This window comes from Zootoca vivipara, chromosome 3, assembly GCF_963506605.1.
Source record: "Zootoca vivipara chromosome 3, rZooViv1.1, whole genome shotgun sequence".
Taxonomy (NCBI): domain Eukaryota; kingdom Metazoa; phylum Chordata; class Lepidosauria; order Squamata; family Lacertidae; genus Zootoca; species Zootoca vivipara.
Genome location: NC_083278.1, coordinates 112624489 through 112647394, shown reverse-complemented (window position 1 = coordinate 112647394; position 22906 = coordinate 112624489). Strand labels below are relative to the sequence as shown.

The window sequence follows — 22906 nt, the reverse complement described above, 5'->3', positions numbered from 1 at the left end:
GCGGGAGGATATGCCAGGAAAGTGAGCATTGCTTTGCATATTTGGAAATCAAGCTGAAGAAAAACAACGCCCTGCAAACCTTCAGGCTATGACTGAACCATTGTGCCAGGAAATTTCTCTGGAGCAGGGCAGTGTCTATTTACTATTACATTCTAATGGATTGTTGAATATTCCTTTATTTGATAGAAGTTGTTTATTTCAAAGTTATGCTTTTATTAAGACTTCTTTGAATTCGATCAGATCGTTATCAGGTGATCTTTGCTGTCTATTTTGTTGTTTTTTCAACTTCAGAATCGCCTTCTGTATAGCAATATAGAAAGGTGGCATACAAATTTAAAGTGAAATGAAAGCAAGTTTGCAGATGACACCAAATTGGGAGGGGTGGCTAATACCCCAGAGGACAGGATCACACTTCAAAATGACCTCAACAGATTAGACAACTGGGCCAAAGCAAACAAGATGAATTTTAACAAGGAGAAATGTAAAGTACTACACTTGGGCAAAAAAATGAAAGGTACAAATACAGGATGGGAGACACCTGGCTTGAGAGCAGTACATGTGAAAAGCATCTAGGAGTCTTGATAGACCACAAACTTGACATGAGTCAGCAGTGTGATGCAGCAGCTAAAAAAGCCAATGCAATTCTGGGCTGCATCAATAGGAGTATAGCATCTAGATCAAGGGAAGTAATAGTACCACTGTATTCTGCTCTGGTCAGACCTCACCTGGAGTACTGTGTTCAGTTCTGGGCACCACAGTTCAAGAAGGATACAGACAAGCTGGAACGTGTCCAGAAGAGGGCAAGCAAAATGGTCCAAGGCCTGGAAACGATGCCTTATGAGGAACGGCTTAGGGAGCTGGGTATGTTTAGCCTGGAGAATAGAAGGTTAAGGGGTGATATGATAGCCATGTTCAAATATATAAAAGGATGTCACGTAGTGGAGGAAGAAAGATTGTTTTCTGCTGCTCCAGAGAAGCGGACATGGAGCAATGGATTCAAACTACAAGAAAGAAGATTCCACCTAAACATTAGGAAGAACTTCCTGACAGTAAGAGCTGTTCGGCAGTGGAATTTGCTACCAAGGAGTGTGGTGGAGTCTCCCTCTTTGGAGGTCTTTAAGCAGAGGCTTGGCAGGCATATGTCAAGAATGCTTTGATGGTGTTTCCTCCTTGGCAGGGGGAAGTATAGGGCTGGGAAGCTTCTACTGGGGTGTGGTTTGTGATTTGGAAAGGATTCATAAGGAAGTTACAGCCCAAAGACAACATCCTGTTATCTAGATATTACATGTAATTACCTGGAAGAGGTAGCAGGTGGTGATGCCTTACGTCCTAGTTGATCTTACAATTAGTTCAGTACTGCCTAGTTGGACTGAAATCAGCGGTCCAGATTTCCACACAGGAGACTTCTCAGACCCTACCTGCAGAAACCAGGGACTGAATTTAAGACCTTTCCCCTGTGCAACGAATGTACCCCACCACTGACCCACCATCAAATAAAGGTGTGGTTGGGGCAGCAAGCATGAGCTATTTCAGCCTAATCTGCCCCATAATGGTACAGGGGGAAACCAGCATTTTCTCTCCACAACTGGTGGCATTGCATAAACTGCTACCATTTCCAGATAGTTTTTTGCTAAAAACATTTTCTTGACCCCAGCAAGCAGCTGCTCCAAGCAGCTACAAATCTCTTCTTCCCCATGTTGACATTTAGATTGGAAGTTTCTCAAGTTATGGACCCACCATGCTTATGGGCAAGCATAGGCAAACTCGGCCCTCCAGATGTTTTGAAACTACAGTGGTACCTCGCAAGACGAATGCCCTGCAAGATGAATTTTTCGCAAGATGAATGCATCTTGAGATCTGATGGTGACTCGCAAGACGAATTCAATTTGCGAAAAATTTGTCTTGCGAATCGCGGTTTCCCATAGGAATGCATTGAAATTTAATTAATGCGTTCCTATGGGCAAAAAAAAAAAGAAATTTCAATGCATTCCTATGGGAAACCGCGAATCGCAAGATGAATTTTTCGAAAAACGAATTGACTTGCGGAACGAATTAAATTCATCTTGCGAGGTACCACTGTACAATTCCCATCATCCCTGAACATTGTTTCCTAGGGATGATGGGAGCTGTAGTCCCAACACATTGGAGGGCAAAGTTTGCCTATGCCTGCTTCTGAGCTTTGCAAGACACCACCATGTAAGCAATAGCAGCGGTAGCAGCAGCAGCAGAGGAAGCCGCTTGGGCACCTGGGGCTGTGCGCCCAGGGGCAGGGTGAGGGCAGGGCGCACTGCAGGGTCTTCAGAGTGCCTGCCTCCTCCCACTCACCTGCCCTACAGCTGGGGGGGAGGCAGCAGGCGGGCCGTTTGCGCAGCGTGGAGCCTGGACACGCCCAAACCACCATGCGCGTGGCTCAGACAGCTGCAGCCTCTGTGGTGAGTGCCGCCCGGCATTTTGTCACCCCCCTCAGTGGTGGCACTCGGGGCACCCCGCCCCCACCGCACCCCCTTCCTCCGCCCCTGGGTAGCAATAGTCGTAACAATAACAAAAAGAAAAACATTTTTATCCATATGATAAGGATAGCACCTTGTTTGCCTTTTTTAAAAACGTGCCTAGATGAATGATTACAATCATTTCAAACTCTGAACAAGACATTCAATGCAAGCTTCCAAATAGCCACTTATCTGGTCAACAGCACCCAGTGGCCATGAGTAACACTTGCAAACTGCTACTTTTCTTCTCTTTGAGAGTCCAAAAACCTTGGAAGATTCACCTTATGCAGAAAAACTAGTACAGTCATAGCTCGTGTTGCGTCCGCTTCATGTTGCGTCTTTTCAGGTTGCGTCCCGCAGCAACCCAGAAGTACCGGAATGGGTTACTTCTGGATTTTGCCACTCACGCATGCGCAGAAATTCTAAATCGTGCTTCGCGCATGCGCAGAAATTCTAAATCTCGCCATTAACCTGCACAGACACGGCGCTTCAAGTTGCGGGCTTTTCACATTACAAACGGACCTCCGGAATGGATCCTGTCAGTAACATGAGATACCACTGTAACATGTTTTGCAGGCCTTGGTTGATTCTTTAACCCCTTCCTTTTGGTGAGAATTCCAACAGTATCATTACTTGGTTTTGGCTTTTTCGGATGACAGGACATTTGAAACCTATGGCATTTTTATAAAATTGCTTTTTCTTTTCTTTCTTTTTTGCAAATATGCAGGCAGCACATAAGTGGAGGCAAACAGCAGGCATTCCCACAAGGCAAAAGATCCACTACCTCACACTGGGTGCAAACATTCCTTCACTTGGGGGTACAAATCTGGTTTGGCCAAGATTTTAATGCGCATCTACCTGATTCAGAAACAATATCCCACCAAAATACAGCAGTTTTTCTGCCTTGACCTGAATTTTGTGATGCTTTTCATCAGCCAAGCAATGTCTACAAAAAATTATTATACAGCCAAACCTCGGCTCCTGGATGCTCTGGTTTTCAAACGCTTTTTCAAAACCGAAAGTCTGACGCAGCTTTTGCTTGAGTACAGGAAGCTCTTGCAACGAATCTTGCAAACAGTTAAACCGAGAAGAGAATTATTCAGCAGCATTGGGCAAACAAATACATCCAAGAGTATTAAAATCCAAGAGTATTAAAATACATCCAAGAGTATTAAAAGAACTGACAGAGGTGATTTCAGAACCACTGGCAATAATGTTTGAAAATTCCTGGAGAACAGGCAAAGTTCCAGCAGACTGGAGGAGGGCAAATGTTGTCCCTATTTTCAAAAAGGGGGAAAGAGAGGACCCAAACAATTACCGCCCAGTCAGCCTGACATCAATACCAGGAAAGATTCTAGAACAGGTCATTAAGCAAATGGTCTGTGAGCACCTAGAAAGAAATGCTGTGATCACTAAAAGTCAGCATGGGTTTCTGAAAAATAAGTCATGTCAGACTAATCTGATCTCATTTTTTGAAAGAATTACAAGCCTGGTAGATGAAGGGAACACTGTGGATGTAGCCTATCTTGATTTCAGCAAGGCCTTTGACAAGGTGCCCCATGATATTCTTGTAAAGAAGCTGGTAAAATGTTGGCTACACAATGCTACCATTCAGTGGATTTGTAACTGGCTGACTGACCGAACCCAAAGGGTGCTCATCAATGGCTCCTCCTCATCCTGGAGAGTAGTTACTAGTGGGGTGCCACAGGGTTCTGTCTTGGGCCCAGTCTTATTCAACATGTTTATCAATGACTTGGAAGATGGGCTTGAGGGCATCCTGAGCAACTTTGCAGACGACACCAAATTGGGAGGGGTGGCTAATACCCCAGAGCAGGGGTTCCCAACAAAATTTTCTCGAGGACCCCTCATCGAGCCGCTATTGTGACAAGGACCCCCATTAATTCCTAATCCTAAAATTAAAAAGTGAGAGCCAAATTAAAAGTAAAAGTAAAAGTAAAACCGATTTCCAAGTAATCAGAGCTATATTTTCTAATTTTTCCAGTAAGCTTAGTCACTGACTTACTTGCTTGAACATCAAATGCATTATCTTCCTCTTCATCTGTAGGCCTTTGTCGTTTTAACGAACCACTTTAATACCAACTGTGGCATCAAATAGAGGGGTGGGGGTGTTGAATAAACTCAAGGGCTGTCTGTGTTTTTTTATTATTAAGGGTTTTCTTGGTTTACAAAGAAATGTGCAATGTCTCTCTTAGCATTTTTACAAATCAGTTTCATTTGTTGAGACATTGGTGAGGAGAGGGGAAGGAAAGTAGATGGGGGGAGGGTGGGGTGGGGTGATAATGTTTCTATTTTGCTTAATAAGTAAAAACATTATCACTGTGTTGACGTGAAGTCTGGGAAACTTTCCCACTGCCCTAATCAGCCCACCATCTTTTGATCTCTCTCTCTCTCTCTCTCTCTCTCTCTCTCTCTCTCTCTCTCTCTCTCTCTCACACACACACACACACACACACACACACACACACACACACGAAGCTGAGGTGCAGAGCTCTGCCGGCGTGATCTTTTGAGAGAGAGATCTCTCTCACGTTAAAGCAGCTGAGCTGCAGAGGTCTGCCAGGACGCTTCCCCAATGCCCCAATCAGTGTGATCTTTTGAGAGATACAGTATTTGCAAACACTCCTCCCCCACCCCGTGCTCCTCTTCTGCCGCCGCCTGCCCTTTTTTCAACCCAAGGGGGGGAGGGAAAGAGGGAGAGAGAGAGAGAAAGGCTGCCTCTGAGCGATGTGCGCGTGCGGGGCTCCAAGCAGAGGGAGACGGCTGACTGAGGGACGTTTCTCCCTCCGTGCTTTCCTGGCTGCTGCTGCTGCTGCTTTTTTTTTTTGCTTTACAGCCAGCGGAGTAAACTCCCTTGGTCGAGTTTAGGAGCTCCGCGCCGCCATCTTGCCTCGCCGGAAGTCCCAGTCTTGCGGACCCCTCTGGCATAGCTCGCGGACCCCTGGGGGTCCGCGGACCACCAGTTGGGAACCACTGCCCCAGAGGACAGGATCACACTTCAAAATGACCTTAACAGATTAGACAACTGGGGCAAAGCAAACAAGATGAATTTTAACAAGGAGAAATGTAAAGTACTACACTTGGGCAAAAAAAAATGAAAGGCACAAATACAGGATGGGAGATACCTGGCTTGAGAGCAGTACATGTGAAAAGGATCTAGGAGTCTTGGTAGACTACAAACTTGACATGAGTCAACAGTGTGATGCAGCAGCTAAAAAAGCCAATGCAATTCTGGGCTGCATCAATAGGAGTATCGCATCTAGATCAAGGGAAGTAATAGTACCACTGTATTCTGCTCTGGTCAGACCTCACCTGGAATACTGTGTCCAGTTCTGGGCACCACAGTTCAAGAAGGATACTGACAAGCTGGAACGTGTCCAGAGGAGGGCAACCAAAATGGTCAAAGGCCTGGAAATGATGCCTTATGAGGAACGGCTTAGGGAGCTGGGTATGTTTAGCCTGGAGAAGAGAAGGTTAAGGGGTGATATGATAGCCATGTTCAAATATATAAAAGGATGTCATATAGGGGAGGGAGAAAGGTTGTTTTCTGCTGCTCCAGAGAAGCGGACACAGAGCAATGGATTCAAACTACAAGAAAGAAGATTCCACCTAACATTAGGAAGAACTTCCTGACAGTAAGAGCTGTTTGACAGTGGAATTTGCTGCTAAGGAGTGTGGTGGAGTCTCCTTCTTTGGAGGTCTTTAAGCGGAGGCTTGACAGCCATCTGTCAGGAATGCTTTGATGGTGTTTCCTGCTTGGCAGGGGGTTGGACTGGATGGCCCTTGTAGTCTCTTCCAACTCTATGATTCTATGATTCTATGAATCGGAAGACGTTCCTCAGTTGTCGAATATTTCAGATGCCAAACGGACTTCCGGAACAGCTTACATTCGACAACTGAGGTTTGACTTTATTACAGAAAAATGTAAATACAAATTCATATATTGGGGACAACAACACTTAACAATGCATAAATGATTGGGTCATATTTGCAAAGCCTTTCCTTCGACTGGCAATCGATTTCAGCCACGTGCTGTGTCTGTTGACAGAGCAGCATTTTTAAAAAAATAAAAAAAAATATTAAACAAATTTAACAGAACAAATTATCAGTCAGTATAGCCAATTACATTTCCCTTTTTTTTCCTCCCCTCCCTCCCCCTCCCACCCTCCCGAGACTTCCCTCAGCTCCCCCCTCTAGTTTAATTGCACATGTTATTCTCTGCATGTTGTAAAATTGTACATATCTCTACTTTGTCTAGCCTATGTTCTCCTAATAAATTGTGGGTGTTTGTTCAAAACCTGCCAAGGAGTCCAAGTTCTTTTGTTGTCTTTTTAAATAGTTTGTAAAAAAAAATATCCCATTTTTCTTTAAAATCACGATTGTCCTTCTTTTTAAGATAAGATATCTTTATTGTCATTGTCCCCTTGCAGGAACAACGAAATTACTCAGTTGCTACATCCACTCAGATAAAGCATTCCGCATAATCCAAAATTACAAAACCTAATTAAAAACAGTAAATATAATACAAATAACAAGTAAAATAAGATGACTTCAAAGTCAAGGCTTTCCATTTAAGGCCAAAATCGCTCTAGAGAAGAAACTGTTCCTGAGACGGCTCGTTCTTGCCTGCATAGTTCTATATCTCCGTCCCCATGGCAGGAGTTTGTGTGTTACCTTTTCCAGTTCCACACAACTCATCATTTTTTTCTACCATTGTTCTTTCATTGGGACTTCCTCATTCTTCCATCCTTCTGCTAACAAGACTCTTGCCACTGTTGTGGCATACAGAGCAGATATTTTGCTGGTTTCAAAACACTGCTTCACATTGCTTCTGGGAAGGAAGCGTGAGATATCTGCAGGGATGCAAATCTGTTATGAGAATCAGGCACACCTAAGATTGATCAACGGCTTCCTGTCATGCCTGATCAGTACACAGCAAGTGGGTGGAATCTATTGCCCATTGAAGGAAAGGCTTTGCAATTATGACCCCATTGCTTATGAGAGTTTTCCCCAAACTGGCGACTTCCAGATATCTTGGATTGCATCTGCCCTCATCCTTGACCATTGGCAATACTGACCAGGGTTGATCTGGCAGTTATCACACTGGGGAAGGCTGCCTTAGGGAAGGCGAAGGATGGCTGAATCTCTCAATTTCATTTCTCTCAGTTTCTTATTTTTTTCCAGTTTTAAGTTTCTACTCACCACATTTCTGAATCTATTTGTGGCTTCTTCTTTAAATGGAAAATGTCCTCATGAAGATTCACCAATATTTTAGTGCAAATTTCTCCCCATATATCTACACCGTTCTGTGTGCAATTTTGCTGACACAAACATTTTTACAAGCAATATATCCTATAATAATGCATGTTTACATGCCATTTTCACCAATACTATATACTGTATACGCATGTTTCTGAAAGTGGGGATCAGGTAGGTCTGCATCAAAATCCTGACCAAACAAGATTTGTACCCCAGCTGAAGAAATGGTTGTTTTCGTCCAATGTGGGGTGGGTGGGGCTGAGAGACTTCAAAGAAGTGTGACTAGCCCAAGGTCACCCAGCAGCTGCATGTGGAGGAGCGGGGAAGTGAATTTTACAAAAATGCCAATGTCAACTCACCCAATTGGATCAGAACTGTCCTGGAAATTGGGTCCTCCCTAACAAGAGGGCACATGTTGCAGTGCAACCTGGCAACCAGACCCTGTGTTGTGGGTGGGAATGTTTGGATGACCGCAACACCCTATTGGATGCCCCTCGGTCCTGGGTGCAATTTGACCAATGGGAGGTCAGCTAGAACGATCGAGGGACCTCTATTTAAGCCCATGCACGTGTCCCTGAGCTTCCTCTTTTGGGCTCAGTGCATCGGAACACTCACCCACCTCTCCCTATATTTAGGGTTTGCGCTTGACCTTGCTATGCCGTCGTGTGTCGTCTGTCGTTGGGACAGGGGCCCGGCAGGAATTTCCCCCACTTGGCTGATTGGCTGGTGCCACTTGGGTTTCGCCTGCCACGTAGCAAATCGTCACAACTCGTAAGGTTGCAGATAGGCTCTGGTTCAGGTGATAGCAGTGGCAGAGCGCTCTGGCCAACCCTATATAATGGGTATTCCACTAAAGGAATCCACGGACTCACTGGTTGGTCTTCCCTGTGAGGGGTTGTGCCCTGAGCCTGAGTCCAGAGGACATCTGGGTGGAGGACTAGCAGGGCTCCTGCTTTCCACTGTCCCAGGTGTTCACCCAAGGCTGATCTATGGTTGGAGCCCTGGGTCAGAACTACCTGCAAGGGTTCAGGGAGCTAGTCGAACCAGAGCCTATGCAATCACTCACTTGATGTAATCAATAAAGTTGTGACCTAAATTCTGCCAAAAATTTGAGTCTTGTCTGAATTTATTTCGGGGGGTGGTTAAAAAGTCTACACACGCAAAGGTCCACAGATCTCATTTGTATGCAGAAGATGCATTCTCTGTTGAACCTATACAACAGCGGTAGCCAACTTCCAAGAGACTGCGATCTACTCACAGAGTTAAAAACTGGCAGTGATCTACCCCCTTTTGGGAGGTTCAGGTCAAAGTTGTTGAGCTTTTTTTTTTAGGAAGGAAGACCTGTTTTGGGGGGTTCATGTAAAAGTTGTTGAGCTTCTTTAGGGAAGAGGAAAGCTACATTGAGCTTTTTTTTAGGAAGGAAAGCCCTGTTTTGGGTGGTTCAGGTCATTTTAGGGGTGCAGGGCAAAGATGTTGAGCTTTTTTTAGGGGAGCCAAAGTTTTTTAGCTTCTTTGGGGGGAGCCACTGATCTACCAGTGATCTACCACAGACGCCCAGTGATCTACCGGTAGATCACAATCTACCTGTTGGACATGCCTGCTATACAAGGTACAGGCATGACATATGAAAGCAGAAAGCAGAAAAGGCCCCTGTCGTGTGCCATGTTTAGACCAAGCAATAGACAAATTGGGAAGTTTATTATTCCAGATTGTATGCGAAAATGTATCTTATCTGTATGAAAAAAATGTTCATGAAAAGGTTGAGGAATTTTCATGAGAACTTTTTTTTTTTTTAAGGAATTTGCAAGCCAATGTTGAAATGTGATGAACTGTAAGATTAGAGACTGTCACTGATTGGAAAATGCATTTAAAAATGTGGTATCAATGAATGCCTAAAATGGAAGATATGTGAACAGTGCCAGATTTACGTATAAGCTAAACAAGCTATAGCTTAGGGCCCCACTCTCTTGGGGGCCCCCAAAAAAATTAAAGGGAAAAAAAACTAGATGTACATTTCCAAAATATAAGATAAAAAACAATTGCTCCTTATGTATTTCAGTTCAACAATTATTTTGATAAAATACATATTTTGTTATACGATATGGCTTTAGATACCTATTAGGTCCATAGATTACCATACAGCATATATTCAACAACAACAAAAAACAGCGGCAATTTGTTGTTGACAAAGGACAGCTGGACATATAAAGGGCCCCATTACCTTCAGGAGCTTAGGGCCTCATCAGACCTAAATCTGGCCCTGTATGTGAAGATGTCTCAAGAAAATCAGGATGATTGCAAGATGTCAATGTGCATTGTTCCATGAACCCTATGTTAACAAATCAGAATGAATGCTCAGTGAAGGAAAGGTATTGAACCCTCCAGGTATCCTTTTTATTGGGCATTCACAATGATTTGTGTTCATGATGGTATTAGGGTGATTGCATGTGAGCCCCTACTTCCCTTGTTCAGCATAATTTGTTTTGCTTTCATTAGTGGTCTCTGGTTGCCCGTGCTTTCATAACTAAATCTTCTAACAGGCACATATATTGTACTTTTTTGGAACCAACTTAGGGATATATTCCCCACATCTATCAACAATTGCTCTAGTGGCACAAGTTTATTATTTCTATCAAAATTCCATGAAGTGGTAATAGGCCGCCTTTTCCCATGATCCCATTTTAGCTTTTACAGCAGTATCTTGTATTTTCTCATGAAACTGTATTGATTTTATTTTTTTATTTTATTTTTTTTTTAAATGAAACTGTATTGAGCTGAGTGATAAGCAGCCCAGGGCCAGTCGTTTCTGCCATAGCACGCACCCCCCCCCCTTTCAGGTTTGCATAATTGTCTTTAGCTAAGGATTTAACTCTATTGAGATTCTTTGGGACATCCCTTGAAATTGATTAATTTTAGCCTGCCAATTTTTAAGCATTCTAGGGTGGAGGAAGGTGGGGAAGACTTGGAAAAGAAACATAAAACTAGGAATTAACATAATTTGATTAACATCAATTCCGTAATCACAAGTAATGTCCAGGCAACAGGCTGTTGTCTTCAGGTTGTAACTTCCTTATGAATCCTTTCCCAACTTATCTAGGGAAATCTTTATCTTAATTGTGGTAATAGGCAACTGCAGCAAAACATTGCACAGTACCCACAAGATGTCCAACCCATTGTGTAACATGCTCCTCTTTGCCATATAAATACAAGGACATTTCGAGCATCTCTCCATCCCGCCCTCTCTTGAAACACCATCCAATCTTTCAGTCATGAAGATCTTTGCCTTCCTTACAGCTATTCTCTTCTTTGTGCTGATGGCTGCTCCAGGTAAGGTTATTTATTTATTTCATAAAAAATTATATGCCACTTGATTGTAGTAAAGCTCAAAGCAGTTCTACAGTGGATCCCTAAATGGGAACTTCGGGAGAATATGCAATTGCCTGCTATCATGCTCTGTAGCATGGTGAGCAACCAATGAGTCCTTGGATGTTTTGAGGCTCCAATTCCCTTGAAGCTCAGCCAGCATGACCACTGACCATGTGTGATTGGAGATGTAGTCCAGACATAGATTTCCTGCAAGACAGAGCTGTTCCACCTGGCCTTTGGGCTGGACTTAGTCTGACCCCTGTGTTTTCCTCCCTCATGGCTTGGATTTATGGACTACTTAAAATGAGGCTGCATTTTAAATTTTAATATTGTATTTTAATTAATTGCTTTTTATGTTTTATTGTAATTTATTGGTGTTGGCCGCCCTGAGCCCGGTTTTGACTGGGGAGGGTGGGGTATAAATAAAATTTTATTATTATTATTATTATTATTATTATTATTAAAACTTGCTCTATAGGAACCAGGCAGCTAAGCAAGATTGGATGTCTTACTGTCTTTTAATTTGTTGAAAGCTGCTGGGGCAACCTAGTCAGAGGGGGGAGGGCAAACAAACAAATATTATTATTCTTCCTCTTCCTAAATAGGAAGCCCATAATCCAATGAAAAAATTCCTAGGAGACTAACGTTCTCAAGAGCAAGCGTACCTTAGACTTAATAATGCCCATGGTTTCAACATCCTGCATACCGGTAGATGAATGTTTGTGTTTTCATGGTTCCATTCACCACCCAGAGAGCATAGTTTTGTGGACAGTGTGCAAGTAAACAACAAAATAACTCAATATTCCATCAGTCCTAGAAGCCCAGAGGCGATTTTCAAGTTGCTAATTTTTGCTTACCCAACTTTCAATGGTGGTTGGATGGAGGGGGGGCAATAAACTTTCTTTGTAGGCTGTTTGAAGGCTCATTTGGGTGGGTGATTCCCATGTCCAGGAGAAAGAAAGGTTAACTGTTCAGGATGGTGCAGTCCCTGTGGAGGAGAAATGCGTAGAATGGGATGTTCCTGGATGTATCTTTTTCAATAGAGCCCCAAATACCCCCCTGTGCCCAGGAGTGTATTTTACCGATTTCACCTGGTTTGTTAGCTATGGTCATTCCTGGACACGGAAAGCCAACCCATTATATTCCATGCATTGGTAACCTCAAAGCTGGGTTAATGGAATGTCCTTTATGTGAGGCTGCCCAAGAAGACCAGGAAATCATTCTCTTGTTATTTGGGTGGTTTCCAGTAGGGGAAGGTGCCTCCAATGCTCCAGCCTCAGCCCCTTCCATTGGTTTGGCTACAGTCCTGTTGACACTCACCAGCTGAGTCTGCTATTAGCAGGAAGGACAATGAGAAGACAACTTGTTCTTTCTTTTGCACAGCACTTGCGCAGACATCAGAGCGCGAATGTCGCAAGATGGGTGGCAGCTGCTATGATGGCTATTGCCCAGGAGGCACACATCACAGGGGACATTGTGGTAACCCAAGAAGATGGTGCTGCAGAAGATAGGTAAGAATTCTAGATGAATCTCCTGCCCTGTTGTCAGGATTGCTTGGTCCATTGGTTCTTTTTATCTAAGCCAGTTTGGAGAGGTCCCAGTCCAAAGCCAAACCCGGGCTGGCTTTTAAGGCATATTAATGTATCCGGCAGGAGAATAAGAATACCATATCTGCATACAGAGCACAATAAGTAGGAATGCTGCTGACCAGAGTGAAAAATTAGCTTGCCAACTTCTTGTGCCTGTTCCATGTGCCTGATCTGTAGAATGTGCTTGGGCAAAGAAATGACTCATCCAGAACTTCTTATACTTCTGCATAGGCTGTTAGGTTTCCACCTCAATTCCATCCATGCTGGAAGAGCCTTTGAACTTGGCCCACTGTGTGTTGGTGATGCTTTCTGAAATGTTGGTGCTGAGCTGCAGCATAGAGCCGTAAGGCTGGGTGGGCCACCCAATCTCCTGGACAACTCTCTCTCCTGCTCTTCTAGTTATGATCTGTAACAGAAGAGGAAGACAAAATGGTCCAGATCATTTTGGGACTTTTCCAGGAGATAGTTCACATCTCTAAACTCCAGTTTTGTTCTAGTTTTTCTACCAAGTCCAGCTGTGGCTCAGCATTTGCAGTTGTTAATACTATCCTTGGGAAACACATGCTAACATCGAGGGTTTTTCTGCAAAAAAAAAAAAACCTAGGTTATGTGAAGGGTAGTGGAAGTAAAACAATCAGAATGGATTGCATTGGTCTTACTAAGCTTGACAAGAGCAGAGCCACAGAGAAGCTTAAAAAAATCTGAAGAAGTGCATGCACACAAAAGCTCATACCTATGACAAAGTAAGTTGGTCTCTAAGGTGCTACTGGAAGGGGGGGGGGTTTTAAAAAAAACCAATTGGCCTTCTAATGTTGACATGCTGTATTGTGTTAAGAGGAGAGGCGAATTCAAATCACTGGTGTATTTCAAATTATCCTGTATTTTTCTCTAATAAATTTTATTAAGATTCACAGAGAAAAATACATAACTGAATATGCTTTTCCCTTTTTTTAACCACACAAAGACTTTATCTAAATACAATAAAAACACAAAAAGGGGGAAGGAAATGCATAAAGAAAGAAAAAGAAAGAAATAGAGTAGCAAAGGGGTTAAAAGACAAAGGTAGAAAAAATAAGATTCAGAAAAGAATGAACTTCTGATTCTTCATCCGTCATATATATATATGTGTGTGTATATATATATATATATATATTGACTACATCCAATCCAATATACCACCCAACAAAGTTAGTGATCACTGGCGATCACTAAAGAACCCACAATCTACCCGGGATCTACCAGAAACGTCCTTGGGATCCACCGGTAGATCCCGATCTACCTGTTGGCCATGCCTGCAATATACCACCCAACAAAGTTAGTCAGTGTTTTTAAGAGGCAAACAACAAATTATCCTGCTCAGAACCTATTCAGATCAGGAAAGGCTGATCTGTATTTCTCCAGATGTTGCCAGCCTACAGGTCTCCCTCACCCTTGATCCCTTGCCATGCTGGCTCTTGGGGACAATGGGAGGTGGACTCCAAAAACATCTGGCGAGCCACAGGATGATTTAAAGGATAAGCCAAGTATCAATGTATTTCTCCTCTTTTTCTTTATATTAAAATGTGTGTTTGTGTTTTGCATCTGAATGTGTTCAGCTTTTTATTCCTGATTTTCTATGTAATACAACATTAAAAACTGCAGAATCTGACAATGTTTTCTCTCTCTCACAGATGGTGTCAGGGCAGAGCATTATGGACATCCATAGCCTGAACATTTTCCGGCCTCTGCAGCCTCCTTCGCTATGCATTTGAGCTTTTAATGGAGCTGATTCTATGGTGGATGTTTTCCTTCTTCTGCTAATTAAAAATCTTGCATTTGAGCACCTACTGTTCTTTGTGTCTCTGTGTCTCTGTGCAGTCCCACAGCTGAATGAGCAACTTTATTTCAAAGTGCCCTGGAGAAACTCTTCCACACAGATGTCCTGTTCACATTTCAGGCAGAAAACACACCTGCTGTCCTGCTCACCCAATTTAAAAAGACACAGGGTTTGCCCCCTCTTTTTACCTTCCTTGCAGTGCATTCCCACAAGTCTGTACATTGTGCCATTTCTTGTGATTTATTTGAAAAAAATAAGTATCTTTAAACTAAATTAAAATAAAATAAAAAGGCATTTGAAGTGATTGTTGCAACATTTAGCCATTATATTTTCAACCCCTTTCCCCCATCCCCGACTTTACCATTTTTTCAAAGTTATTGCACACTGGGTTGAGTTCTCCAGTGAGCCAGTGTGGTGCAGTGGTTAAGAGCGGTAGACTCGTAATCTGGGGAACCGGGTTCGCATCTCCACTCCTCCACATGCAGCTGCTGGGTGAGCTTGGGCTAGTCACACTTCTCCGAAGTCTCTCAGCCCCACTCACCTCACAGAGTGTTTGTTGTGGGGGAGGGAGGGTAAGGAGGTTGTTAGACCCTTTGAGACTCCTTTGGGTAGTGATAAAGTGGGATATTGAATACAAACTCCTCCTCCTCCTCCAGAACCACTCCAATCTGGATTACATGCAGGGAGCATAGTCCCATCAGTATATATGTGAAATAGAGTGGAGGGAAAGTCATTCCAACATTTATTTATTTATTTATTTATTTACTTACTTACTTACTTATACTCCGTCCATCCAGCTAGGTTTCCCCAGCCACGCTGGGCAGCTCCCAACAGAATGTTAAAAACACAGTAAAACATCAAACATTAAAAACTTCCCTAAACAGGGCTGCCTTCAGGTGTCTTCTAAAGGTCAGATACTGTTGTTGTTTATTTCCTTGACATCTGATGGGATGGCGCTCCACAGGGCGGGCGCCACCACTGAGAAGTCCCTGTGCCTGGCTCCCTGTAACCTCACTTCTGGCAGGGAGGGAAATGCCAGAAGACCCTCGGATCTGGATCTCAGTGTCCGGGCAGAACAAAGGGGGTGGAGATGCTCCTTCAGGTATACTGGGCCAAGGCCATTTAGGGCTTTAAAGGTCAGCACCAACACTGAATTGTGCTCAGAGCCAATGTACTGGGAGCCAATGTAGGTCCTTTAGCAACAGTGGGGCACCCAATAGGATGGTTGTGTTGTGCCTCCACTGTGAGAGGTATTGTGCCTCTGAATACCAGTAGCTGGGAATCGTAGGGAAGCAGAGTTCTGTTGGGCTCATGTCCATATTGCAGACTTCCCATGGGCACCTAGTTGATCACTGCGAGGACAGAATGCTAGACTAGGTGGGCCAATGGCCTGACCCTGCAGGCTCCCCTTATGAAACTGGATGGGGAAAGGCTGACTTGAGGAAGTTCAGCGCAAGACACAAGGAAGCTTTCTGGAGATGTTGGAGCACAGAGGCGGATGGAGCTAACTGCGCTGGGTGAAGGTGCTGCAGAGACTACAGGAGCACAGGGTGCCAAGGGACTGTCACAAGAGGAACCAAGGGCAAAGAAAAGTGAAGTACTGCTAAGAGCAGCCAGATCCAAGACAGGAGTCGGGGGGGAAGGTGCTGGAACTTTGATGCAGCGCCCCCCGCAACGCAACCCTACAAAATATAAAAAGTGAAATCAAGAAAAGAGAGGAAAAATTCTAGCGTAAAGTCGACATAAACCAACTTGTGGGAAATAACAATAACAACAACAAAAAAACCCAGATATGATGGAGAAGGGTTGGAAGTTTTGTTTATTTGTGTAAGTGGAAGACATCTTGAGATATGATTTTGGTATGTATAATTTCAGTTTTGAGAATTTGGTTTGATGTATTTTGTTATATATTTTATTTGTTTACATTTGGAAAGATCTGATGTAAATAACTTTTAAATCCTTATTCGAAATAAAGGTATTTTTAAAAACAAAAACAAAAAAAAGAATGCTAGACTAGGTGGGGCATTGTCCTGATCCTGCATGCTCCCCTTATGAAACTGGATGGGGAAAGGCTGACTTGAGGAAGTTCAGCGCAAGATACAAGAAAGTTTTCTGGAGATGTTGGAGCACAGAGGCGGATGGAGCTAACTTTGCTGGGTGAAGGTGCAGCAGAGACTACAGGAGCACAGGGTGCCAAGGGACTGTCAGAAGAGGAAGCAAGGGCAAAGAAAAGTGAAGTACTGCTAAGAGCAACCAGATCCAGGACAGGAGTCGGGGGGGAAGGTGCTGGAACTTTGATGCAGCGCCCCCCCCAACGCAACCCTACATGTCTGAGGCTGCCTAGTCACTGTAGCCTTGTATCTTTATCACAGGGCGCCGTGGGCTTGCCGATCAGAAGGCCGGTGGTTCGAATCCCTGTGACGGGGTGAGTTCCCATTGCTCTGCCCCAGCTCCTGCCAAGTTTGAAAGCACGCCAGTGCAAGTAGATAAATAGGTACCGCTGCGGAGGGAAGGTAGACGGCGTTACCATGCACTCTGGTTTCCATCACGGTGTCCCATTGTGTCAGAAGCAGTTTATTCATGCTGGCCACACGACCCAATAAGCTGTCTGTGGACAAACGCCAGCTCCCTCAGCCTGAAAATGAGATGAGCTCTGCAACCCCATAGTCGCCTTTGGCTGGACTTAACTGACAGGGACATTATGCCTGAGGTTTTTAGCAGCTGCAGATTTGAGTGAAAAGGCGACTTTATCATTTCTAACAAGTATTGTCTTACTTGGAATAGTGTCAACTCTTCAGATTTTCAAACAGGAGTCTCATCTGACCACTACCTGCAGACGCAGAGGGCGAACTTAGCACCTTTCACTCTTACAAACATTGTACTCTACCACTGAAGTGTGGCCCTGCTTAAAACCCATTTCAGCTATACAGTGGTACCTCGGTTTAAGTACACAATTGGTTCTGGAAGTCTGTACTTAACCTGAAGCATACTTACCCTGAAGCGAACTTTCCCATTGAAAGTACAGTGGTGCCTCGCTTAACGAATGCCCTGCTTAACGAAATTTCCGCTTAACGAAAGGTTTTTTCTAGCGGAGGTTGACTCACTAGATGAATTCGTTTTATGAAAAATTCGTCTAGCGAATCACGGTTTTCCATTGGAATGCATTGAAATTCAATTAATGCGTTCTTATGGACAAAAAAAATTCAAAAAAAATTCAATGCATTTCTATGGGATTCGCTAGACAAATTTTTCGTTATAAGAAAAGACCCGTGGAATGAATTAAATTCGTCTATCGAGGCACCACTCTAATGGAAAGTGGATTAATCCATTCCAGACAGTCCGTGGAGTACTTAAATTGAAGCGTACTTAACCTGAAGCAAACTTTCCCATTGAAAGTAATGGAAAGTGGATTAATCTGTTCCAGACGGGTCCGCAGAGTACTTAAACTGAAAGTACTCAAACTGAAGCATATTTAAACCGAGTTATGACTGTACAACCATTCCCCACTATTCTACCACAAGATGGTACACGGGAGCATGCATGTTTTCTTCCCTGCAATTCTTGAAGGAATGGGGGCAGGTCATTCTTCCACCTCATCAAGTGTTTCCCTTTTGAGCTGCTCTTACTGAGTGAGTAACCAGGCAGGTGAACTCTGCTTTTGTCCCCTGCTTGCCCACCTGTTTGGTTGTGGTCCTGTGAGGGAGGGTGGCTAGTGGCCCCTCAGACTGTATGGACCAGTGTGCCTCCCCTGGGGGCCCAGAGCACCAGCCCTTGCAGCCTCCTTCTCAAACTCTTTAGGCCAAATGGGTTTTATTCCAAATGGGTAAATCTAGCAAATGGGCTCCCTCCCAAAATGCTTTCCACTGATCAGGAACAACATGCTTGAATACACACACATGCATATATATAGATATATAGGTATATATATGCAGACATTTAAACGAACACCTTATCTCTGAGGCTTTATCCTGAATGTCATGGTCTATTAGTAATGGCTTCCTCAGGGGATGTTTACAGATTGCCATCTATGGGCAGGGGCCTTAAATCAAGTCCTTTTTTTATAATACTTTTTAAATCCCAAGCCGGAATTAAGATTGCCGGAAGAAATATCAACAACCTCAGATATGCAGATGACACAACCTTGATGGCAGAAAGCGAGGAGGAATTAAAGAACCTTTTAATGAGGGTGAAAGAGGAGAGCGCAAAATATGGTCTGAAGCTCAACATCAAAAAAACCAAGATCATGGCCACTGGTCCCATCACCTCCTGGCAAATAGAAGGGGAAGAAATGGAGGCAGTGAGAGATTTTACTTTCTTGGGCTCCTTGATTACTGCAGATGGTGACAGCAGTCACGAAATTAAAAGACGCCTGCTTCTTGGGAGAAAAGCAATGACAAACCTAGACAGCATCTTAAAAAGCAGAGACATCACCTTGCCGACAAAGGTCCGTATAGTTCAAGCTATGGTTTTCCCAGTAGTGATGTATGGAAGTGAGAGCTGGACCATAAAGAAGGCTGATCGCCGAAGAATTGATGCTTTTGAATTATGGTGCTGGAGGAGACTCTTGAGAGTCCCATGGACTGCAAGTAGATCAAACCTATCCATTCTTAAGGAAATCAGCCCTGAGTGCTCCCTGGAAGGACATATTGTGAAGCTGAGGCTCCAATACTTTGGCCACCTCATGAGAAGAGAAGAATCCTTGGAAAAGACCCTGATGTTGGGAAAGATTGAGGGCACTAGGAGAAGGGGACGACAGAGGACGAGATGGTTGGACAGTGTTCTCGAAGCTACCAACATGAGTTTGACCAAACTGCGGGAGGCAGTGCAAGACAGAAGTGCCTGGCGTGCTATGGTCCATGGGGTCACGAAGAGTCGGACACGACTAAACGACTAAACAACAACAATTAGTTTTTTATATAGACAAAAACAAAACACAACATTATGTATATAATCTGTCCCTCCATCCTCCCTCCCCCCACCAGTCCACTTCTGCCACCAGTAGGACCAGTAGGTGTTGAGAGCTGAAGGGGTCCATTTTAAGGCTGAGTTCATCCTCCTCCCCCTCCTCCACCCCAGCCCCCCCTGCCACCAGGAGGCCAGGTGCGGAAGAGTAACATGGTTTGGGTTTCCCCCAGCTGTACCTTGAACAAACACATATAAAACATACAAATAAATTTTCCAATTCTTACATCTTAACATTGTACTTATGGGTTCCTCGAATCTCTTCTTCCTGGTCTTCTTAACTTCTTAACATAATTATGGCGGATTTTCTATTCTTGACTAAAATCTTTTCCTTTAAATATTCACTTTATCCTCCTCCTTCTTCATGCCCCCTCCCCACGGGTCCCCTCCTGCCACGAGGGGAACCCATGAGGTGCGGCCTTCCAAAGGAGATCCGTTTTTGTGTCTGGGTTTCCCTCCCCCCCCTCCCCCCCCTCAGAGCACCCCCTGCCACCAGGTGCTTCCGAGTAAAGAGAGGAAGAAAGGTGGCTCTCTGCCCAGACACCTATCAAAACATAAGCATTTAATACAAATCTAAAATTCCTTTCCCCAGCCATTATTCTCTCCCTCCAGAAAACTCCATTTTTGTATCTACTCCTTTCTCTAATCTAGATCTTAACAATTTACTTTTACTCACCCCCCCTCCCCCCCAATCGGATCAGCATTTCCTTTAATTCCTTTAAGATTTCAGAAACCATTGTTCATTCAGCCTAAATATCTCTTAGCTAAAAATTTTCACCCCACCCCACATCTTTCCCATTTCCCAATCCAGGCCTCTGTCCCCCCCTCTTTCTGCCTTTCCTTTCCCTCTATTACACATCTCCAAATTTCAATCCCTCCAGGGGTCTTCTTTTCTTGAATCTTTATTTCATTTTGTTGCTCCTTGATCTCGTCTTCTTTCTTTCCAAGTCCTTGTTGTGCTTCCTCCAAAACCTGTTTTTTGTAATCCAACTCAATTTTAGCAGTGTCAATTTCTTGCTCTTTAATCTTAAACTGGCTTTCAGCATTGTCCTCTAAGTTCTGATCTTGAACCAAAGTCTCTGTCCATGTTGAACTGGAGTGTTGCAATGTCCTGTGAATATCCTTCAAAATTCCCAAATAGTTCAACACCGCCTCCTGGAAGTTTGGTGAATACATTGTTTTCATTCCTTCTTTTAACCACAAGCAGGCAGGAGATTAGGGGACAGAGCACGCTGGAAATTTCCATTCACCACACACTCTCCTCCATCTTGGCTGATCCTTCCATTGTCTTTAACTTTTCCACATATAAACCATATCATAAGTCCGAATGCTTTACCTTTAGCATATTCATGTAGCCAATTAAACTTTCAAAAACTCTTTGTAAATTTTTCTTGTCTTTTGACAGCTTTGACAGCTGTCAAAGCTCTTTCTCCCTTTGCACTCTTGCTGTTCCTCAAGGGGTGCCGGCTCCGGGGCTTGGGAAGGGGTAAAGCGTCATTCTTTCTCTTGGGTTGCAAAAGCAAATAAATTTCCTTTCGGCTTTGGAATATTTAGTGCACCTCTTAATTAACCATTAGGAAGAGATCGACTTCCGTTTTTTTGGAATCTCTCCCTATTTTCCAAATTAATATTTTTAGAGTCCAAATGGAGATTTCACTTACTTTGTAGAAATCTTTTATTTTCTTGGAAGAATCCACCGCTTGCAGGCTAAGGACTCAGAGCTTCGCTTCAAGGAGGTAAGATGATTCCCAAAATGGCTCCCGCGACTCCACTCCGCTGGCTCTCGATCGCTCTACTGAGCTCTCGGGCAGCGGAGGAATCGCGTCCGGAGCAGCAGCTGGGCGACTATGCCACTGGGACGCTCTTCCCGGTGTTTTTGCAGGGAGTCCGCTCACTCTACGGACTTCCCCCCCCTCCGCGATGCCAGGGACTTCGGAGCGCGAAGTCCCTGCGTCCTATTCCGCCAGCGCGACGGACCGGAAGCCGCCTTAAATCAAGTCCTGAAGGGGCACTTCCGGTCCAGCGCCAGCGTCGATCGGCGGGGTTTTGTCTCGTTCCGAGACAGCCTGCCTTCGCTAGAGGGGGGGAGAGCAGCGGGAGCAACGCTGCGCCCCATAGAACCTCGGGTCGAGAGTCCCGGGGGCGAATTGCTCAGCGGAGCCCCAAATCCGGACTCCCCAGACCCCCTGGCAGCGCTAGTAAGTGCACCGGGGCGAGAAGGGTCGAAGTCGCGGGGGCCATTTTGAGCGCCATCGTTGCTCTAGCAAAGGAAAGCTCCGAGCCGGAGACGGGGAGCGCTGGATTCTTCCAAATAAGAAATTAAAGAATTGGACTGTAAGTAATTCGGCTATATAATTTTAAATTTCAATTCGGAACTGGGAGAGAGAGAGAAAAAAAACGGAAGCCATCTCCTCCCGCCGGTGGTTTGAAGAAACAGTAGCAAATTCCCTAACCGGGGGTAAAAAAAGACTTTTTAATAAGGAAAACCTCAAAGACGAAAGAGTACCCCCCCTGGAAGCAGGGTGAAAGGGGGAGCGGATCATACAAAAAGTAAAAATTCCCTGCAAAGAAATTGGAAAAACCCTATTACTCCCTGGGGACCGGCACCCCATTTGCCCCAGCGAGAGGATTGAGATTATAAAAAATAAGAAAGTTGGATTTTATTATAGACATTTTAACATCATTTGGAATTTTATATGTAAAAGACAGCCAGTTGGCCCTAAAAGTGGATGAGAAAAACAATAGTAACTATTTCCCACCATGCAAGATAAGCGGTGACCTTGACAGGACTTAACGATGCCAGCAAAAAGATATTCCCCCGAGTTCCAAAAGACTGTTCTGGAACTCTTGAAATGTTTAAAGAGTGACATTATTGAAGAGTATCTACAATCACAAGATTCAACGCAGTATACTCAGGTGGTGGACTGTGAAAAGGACCTTGTAGAGGACTCTGCAGACGAGGAATATACGGACTTTGAACTGAATGAGAATAACAAAGACAATGCTCGAGAAAATGGCGACAAAAACTGCGAGATTATAATACAAAATGATGCCCACCACGACAGAGAAGAAGTTTTTTCAGTGCAAAACAACAAGAGGATTGTCCTCCTTCTTCGAAGGGGGCGACAGGAGTTGGTAGAACTTCAGATTTACCACAAGAGAAAGGAAAAAGGCAATCAAAGAAGAACTGAAACTCAGGGGGGTCTTAATGAGGCTTGGAAGATGAGACATGGGAAAAAAGGGGTGGGATGAAGAGAATGTAAATGAGATTGTTAAGATGGTTTAACAGGTTTGAAACAGGACTGTGAACTGGATTTCACTGGAAGGAGGGGGTGTTAGTTAACAGGGAGGGGAGGGCAGTTGGAGAATAATTATAATATAAATTGGAACTGAGACATGAAACAAAG

The 22906-nt window shown here is 44.1% G+C and overlaps 1 long non-coding RNA gene across 1 annotated transcript; it reads left to right on the top strand.

Annotated features, from left to right (window-relative positions):
- The first annotated feature begins 10935 nt into the window (after positions 1-10935).
- Positions 10936-14548, top strand: LOC118079539 (uncharacterized). The gene is made up of 3 exons (XR_004691846.2): positions 10936-11093; positions 12516-12643; positions 14392-14548. It is a non-coding gene; the product is annotated as an uncharacterized LOC118079539 (long non-coding RNA).
- Positions 14549-22906: the final 8358 nt, after the last annotated feature.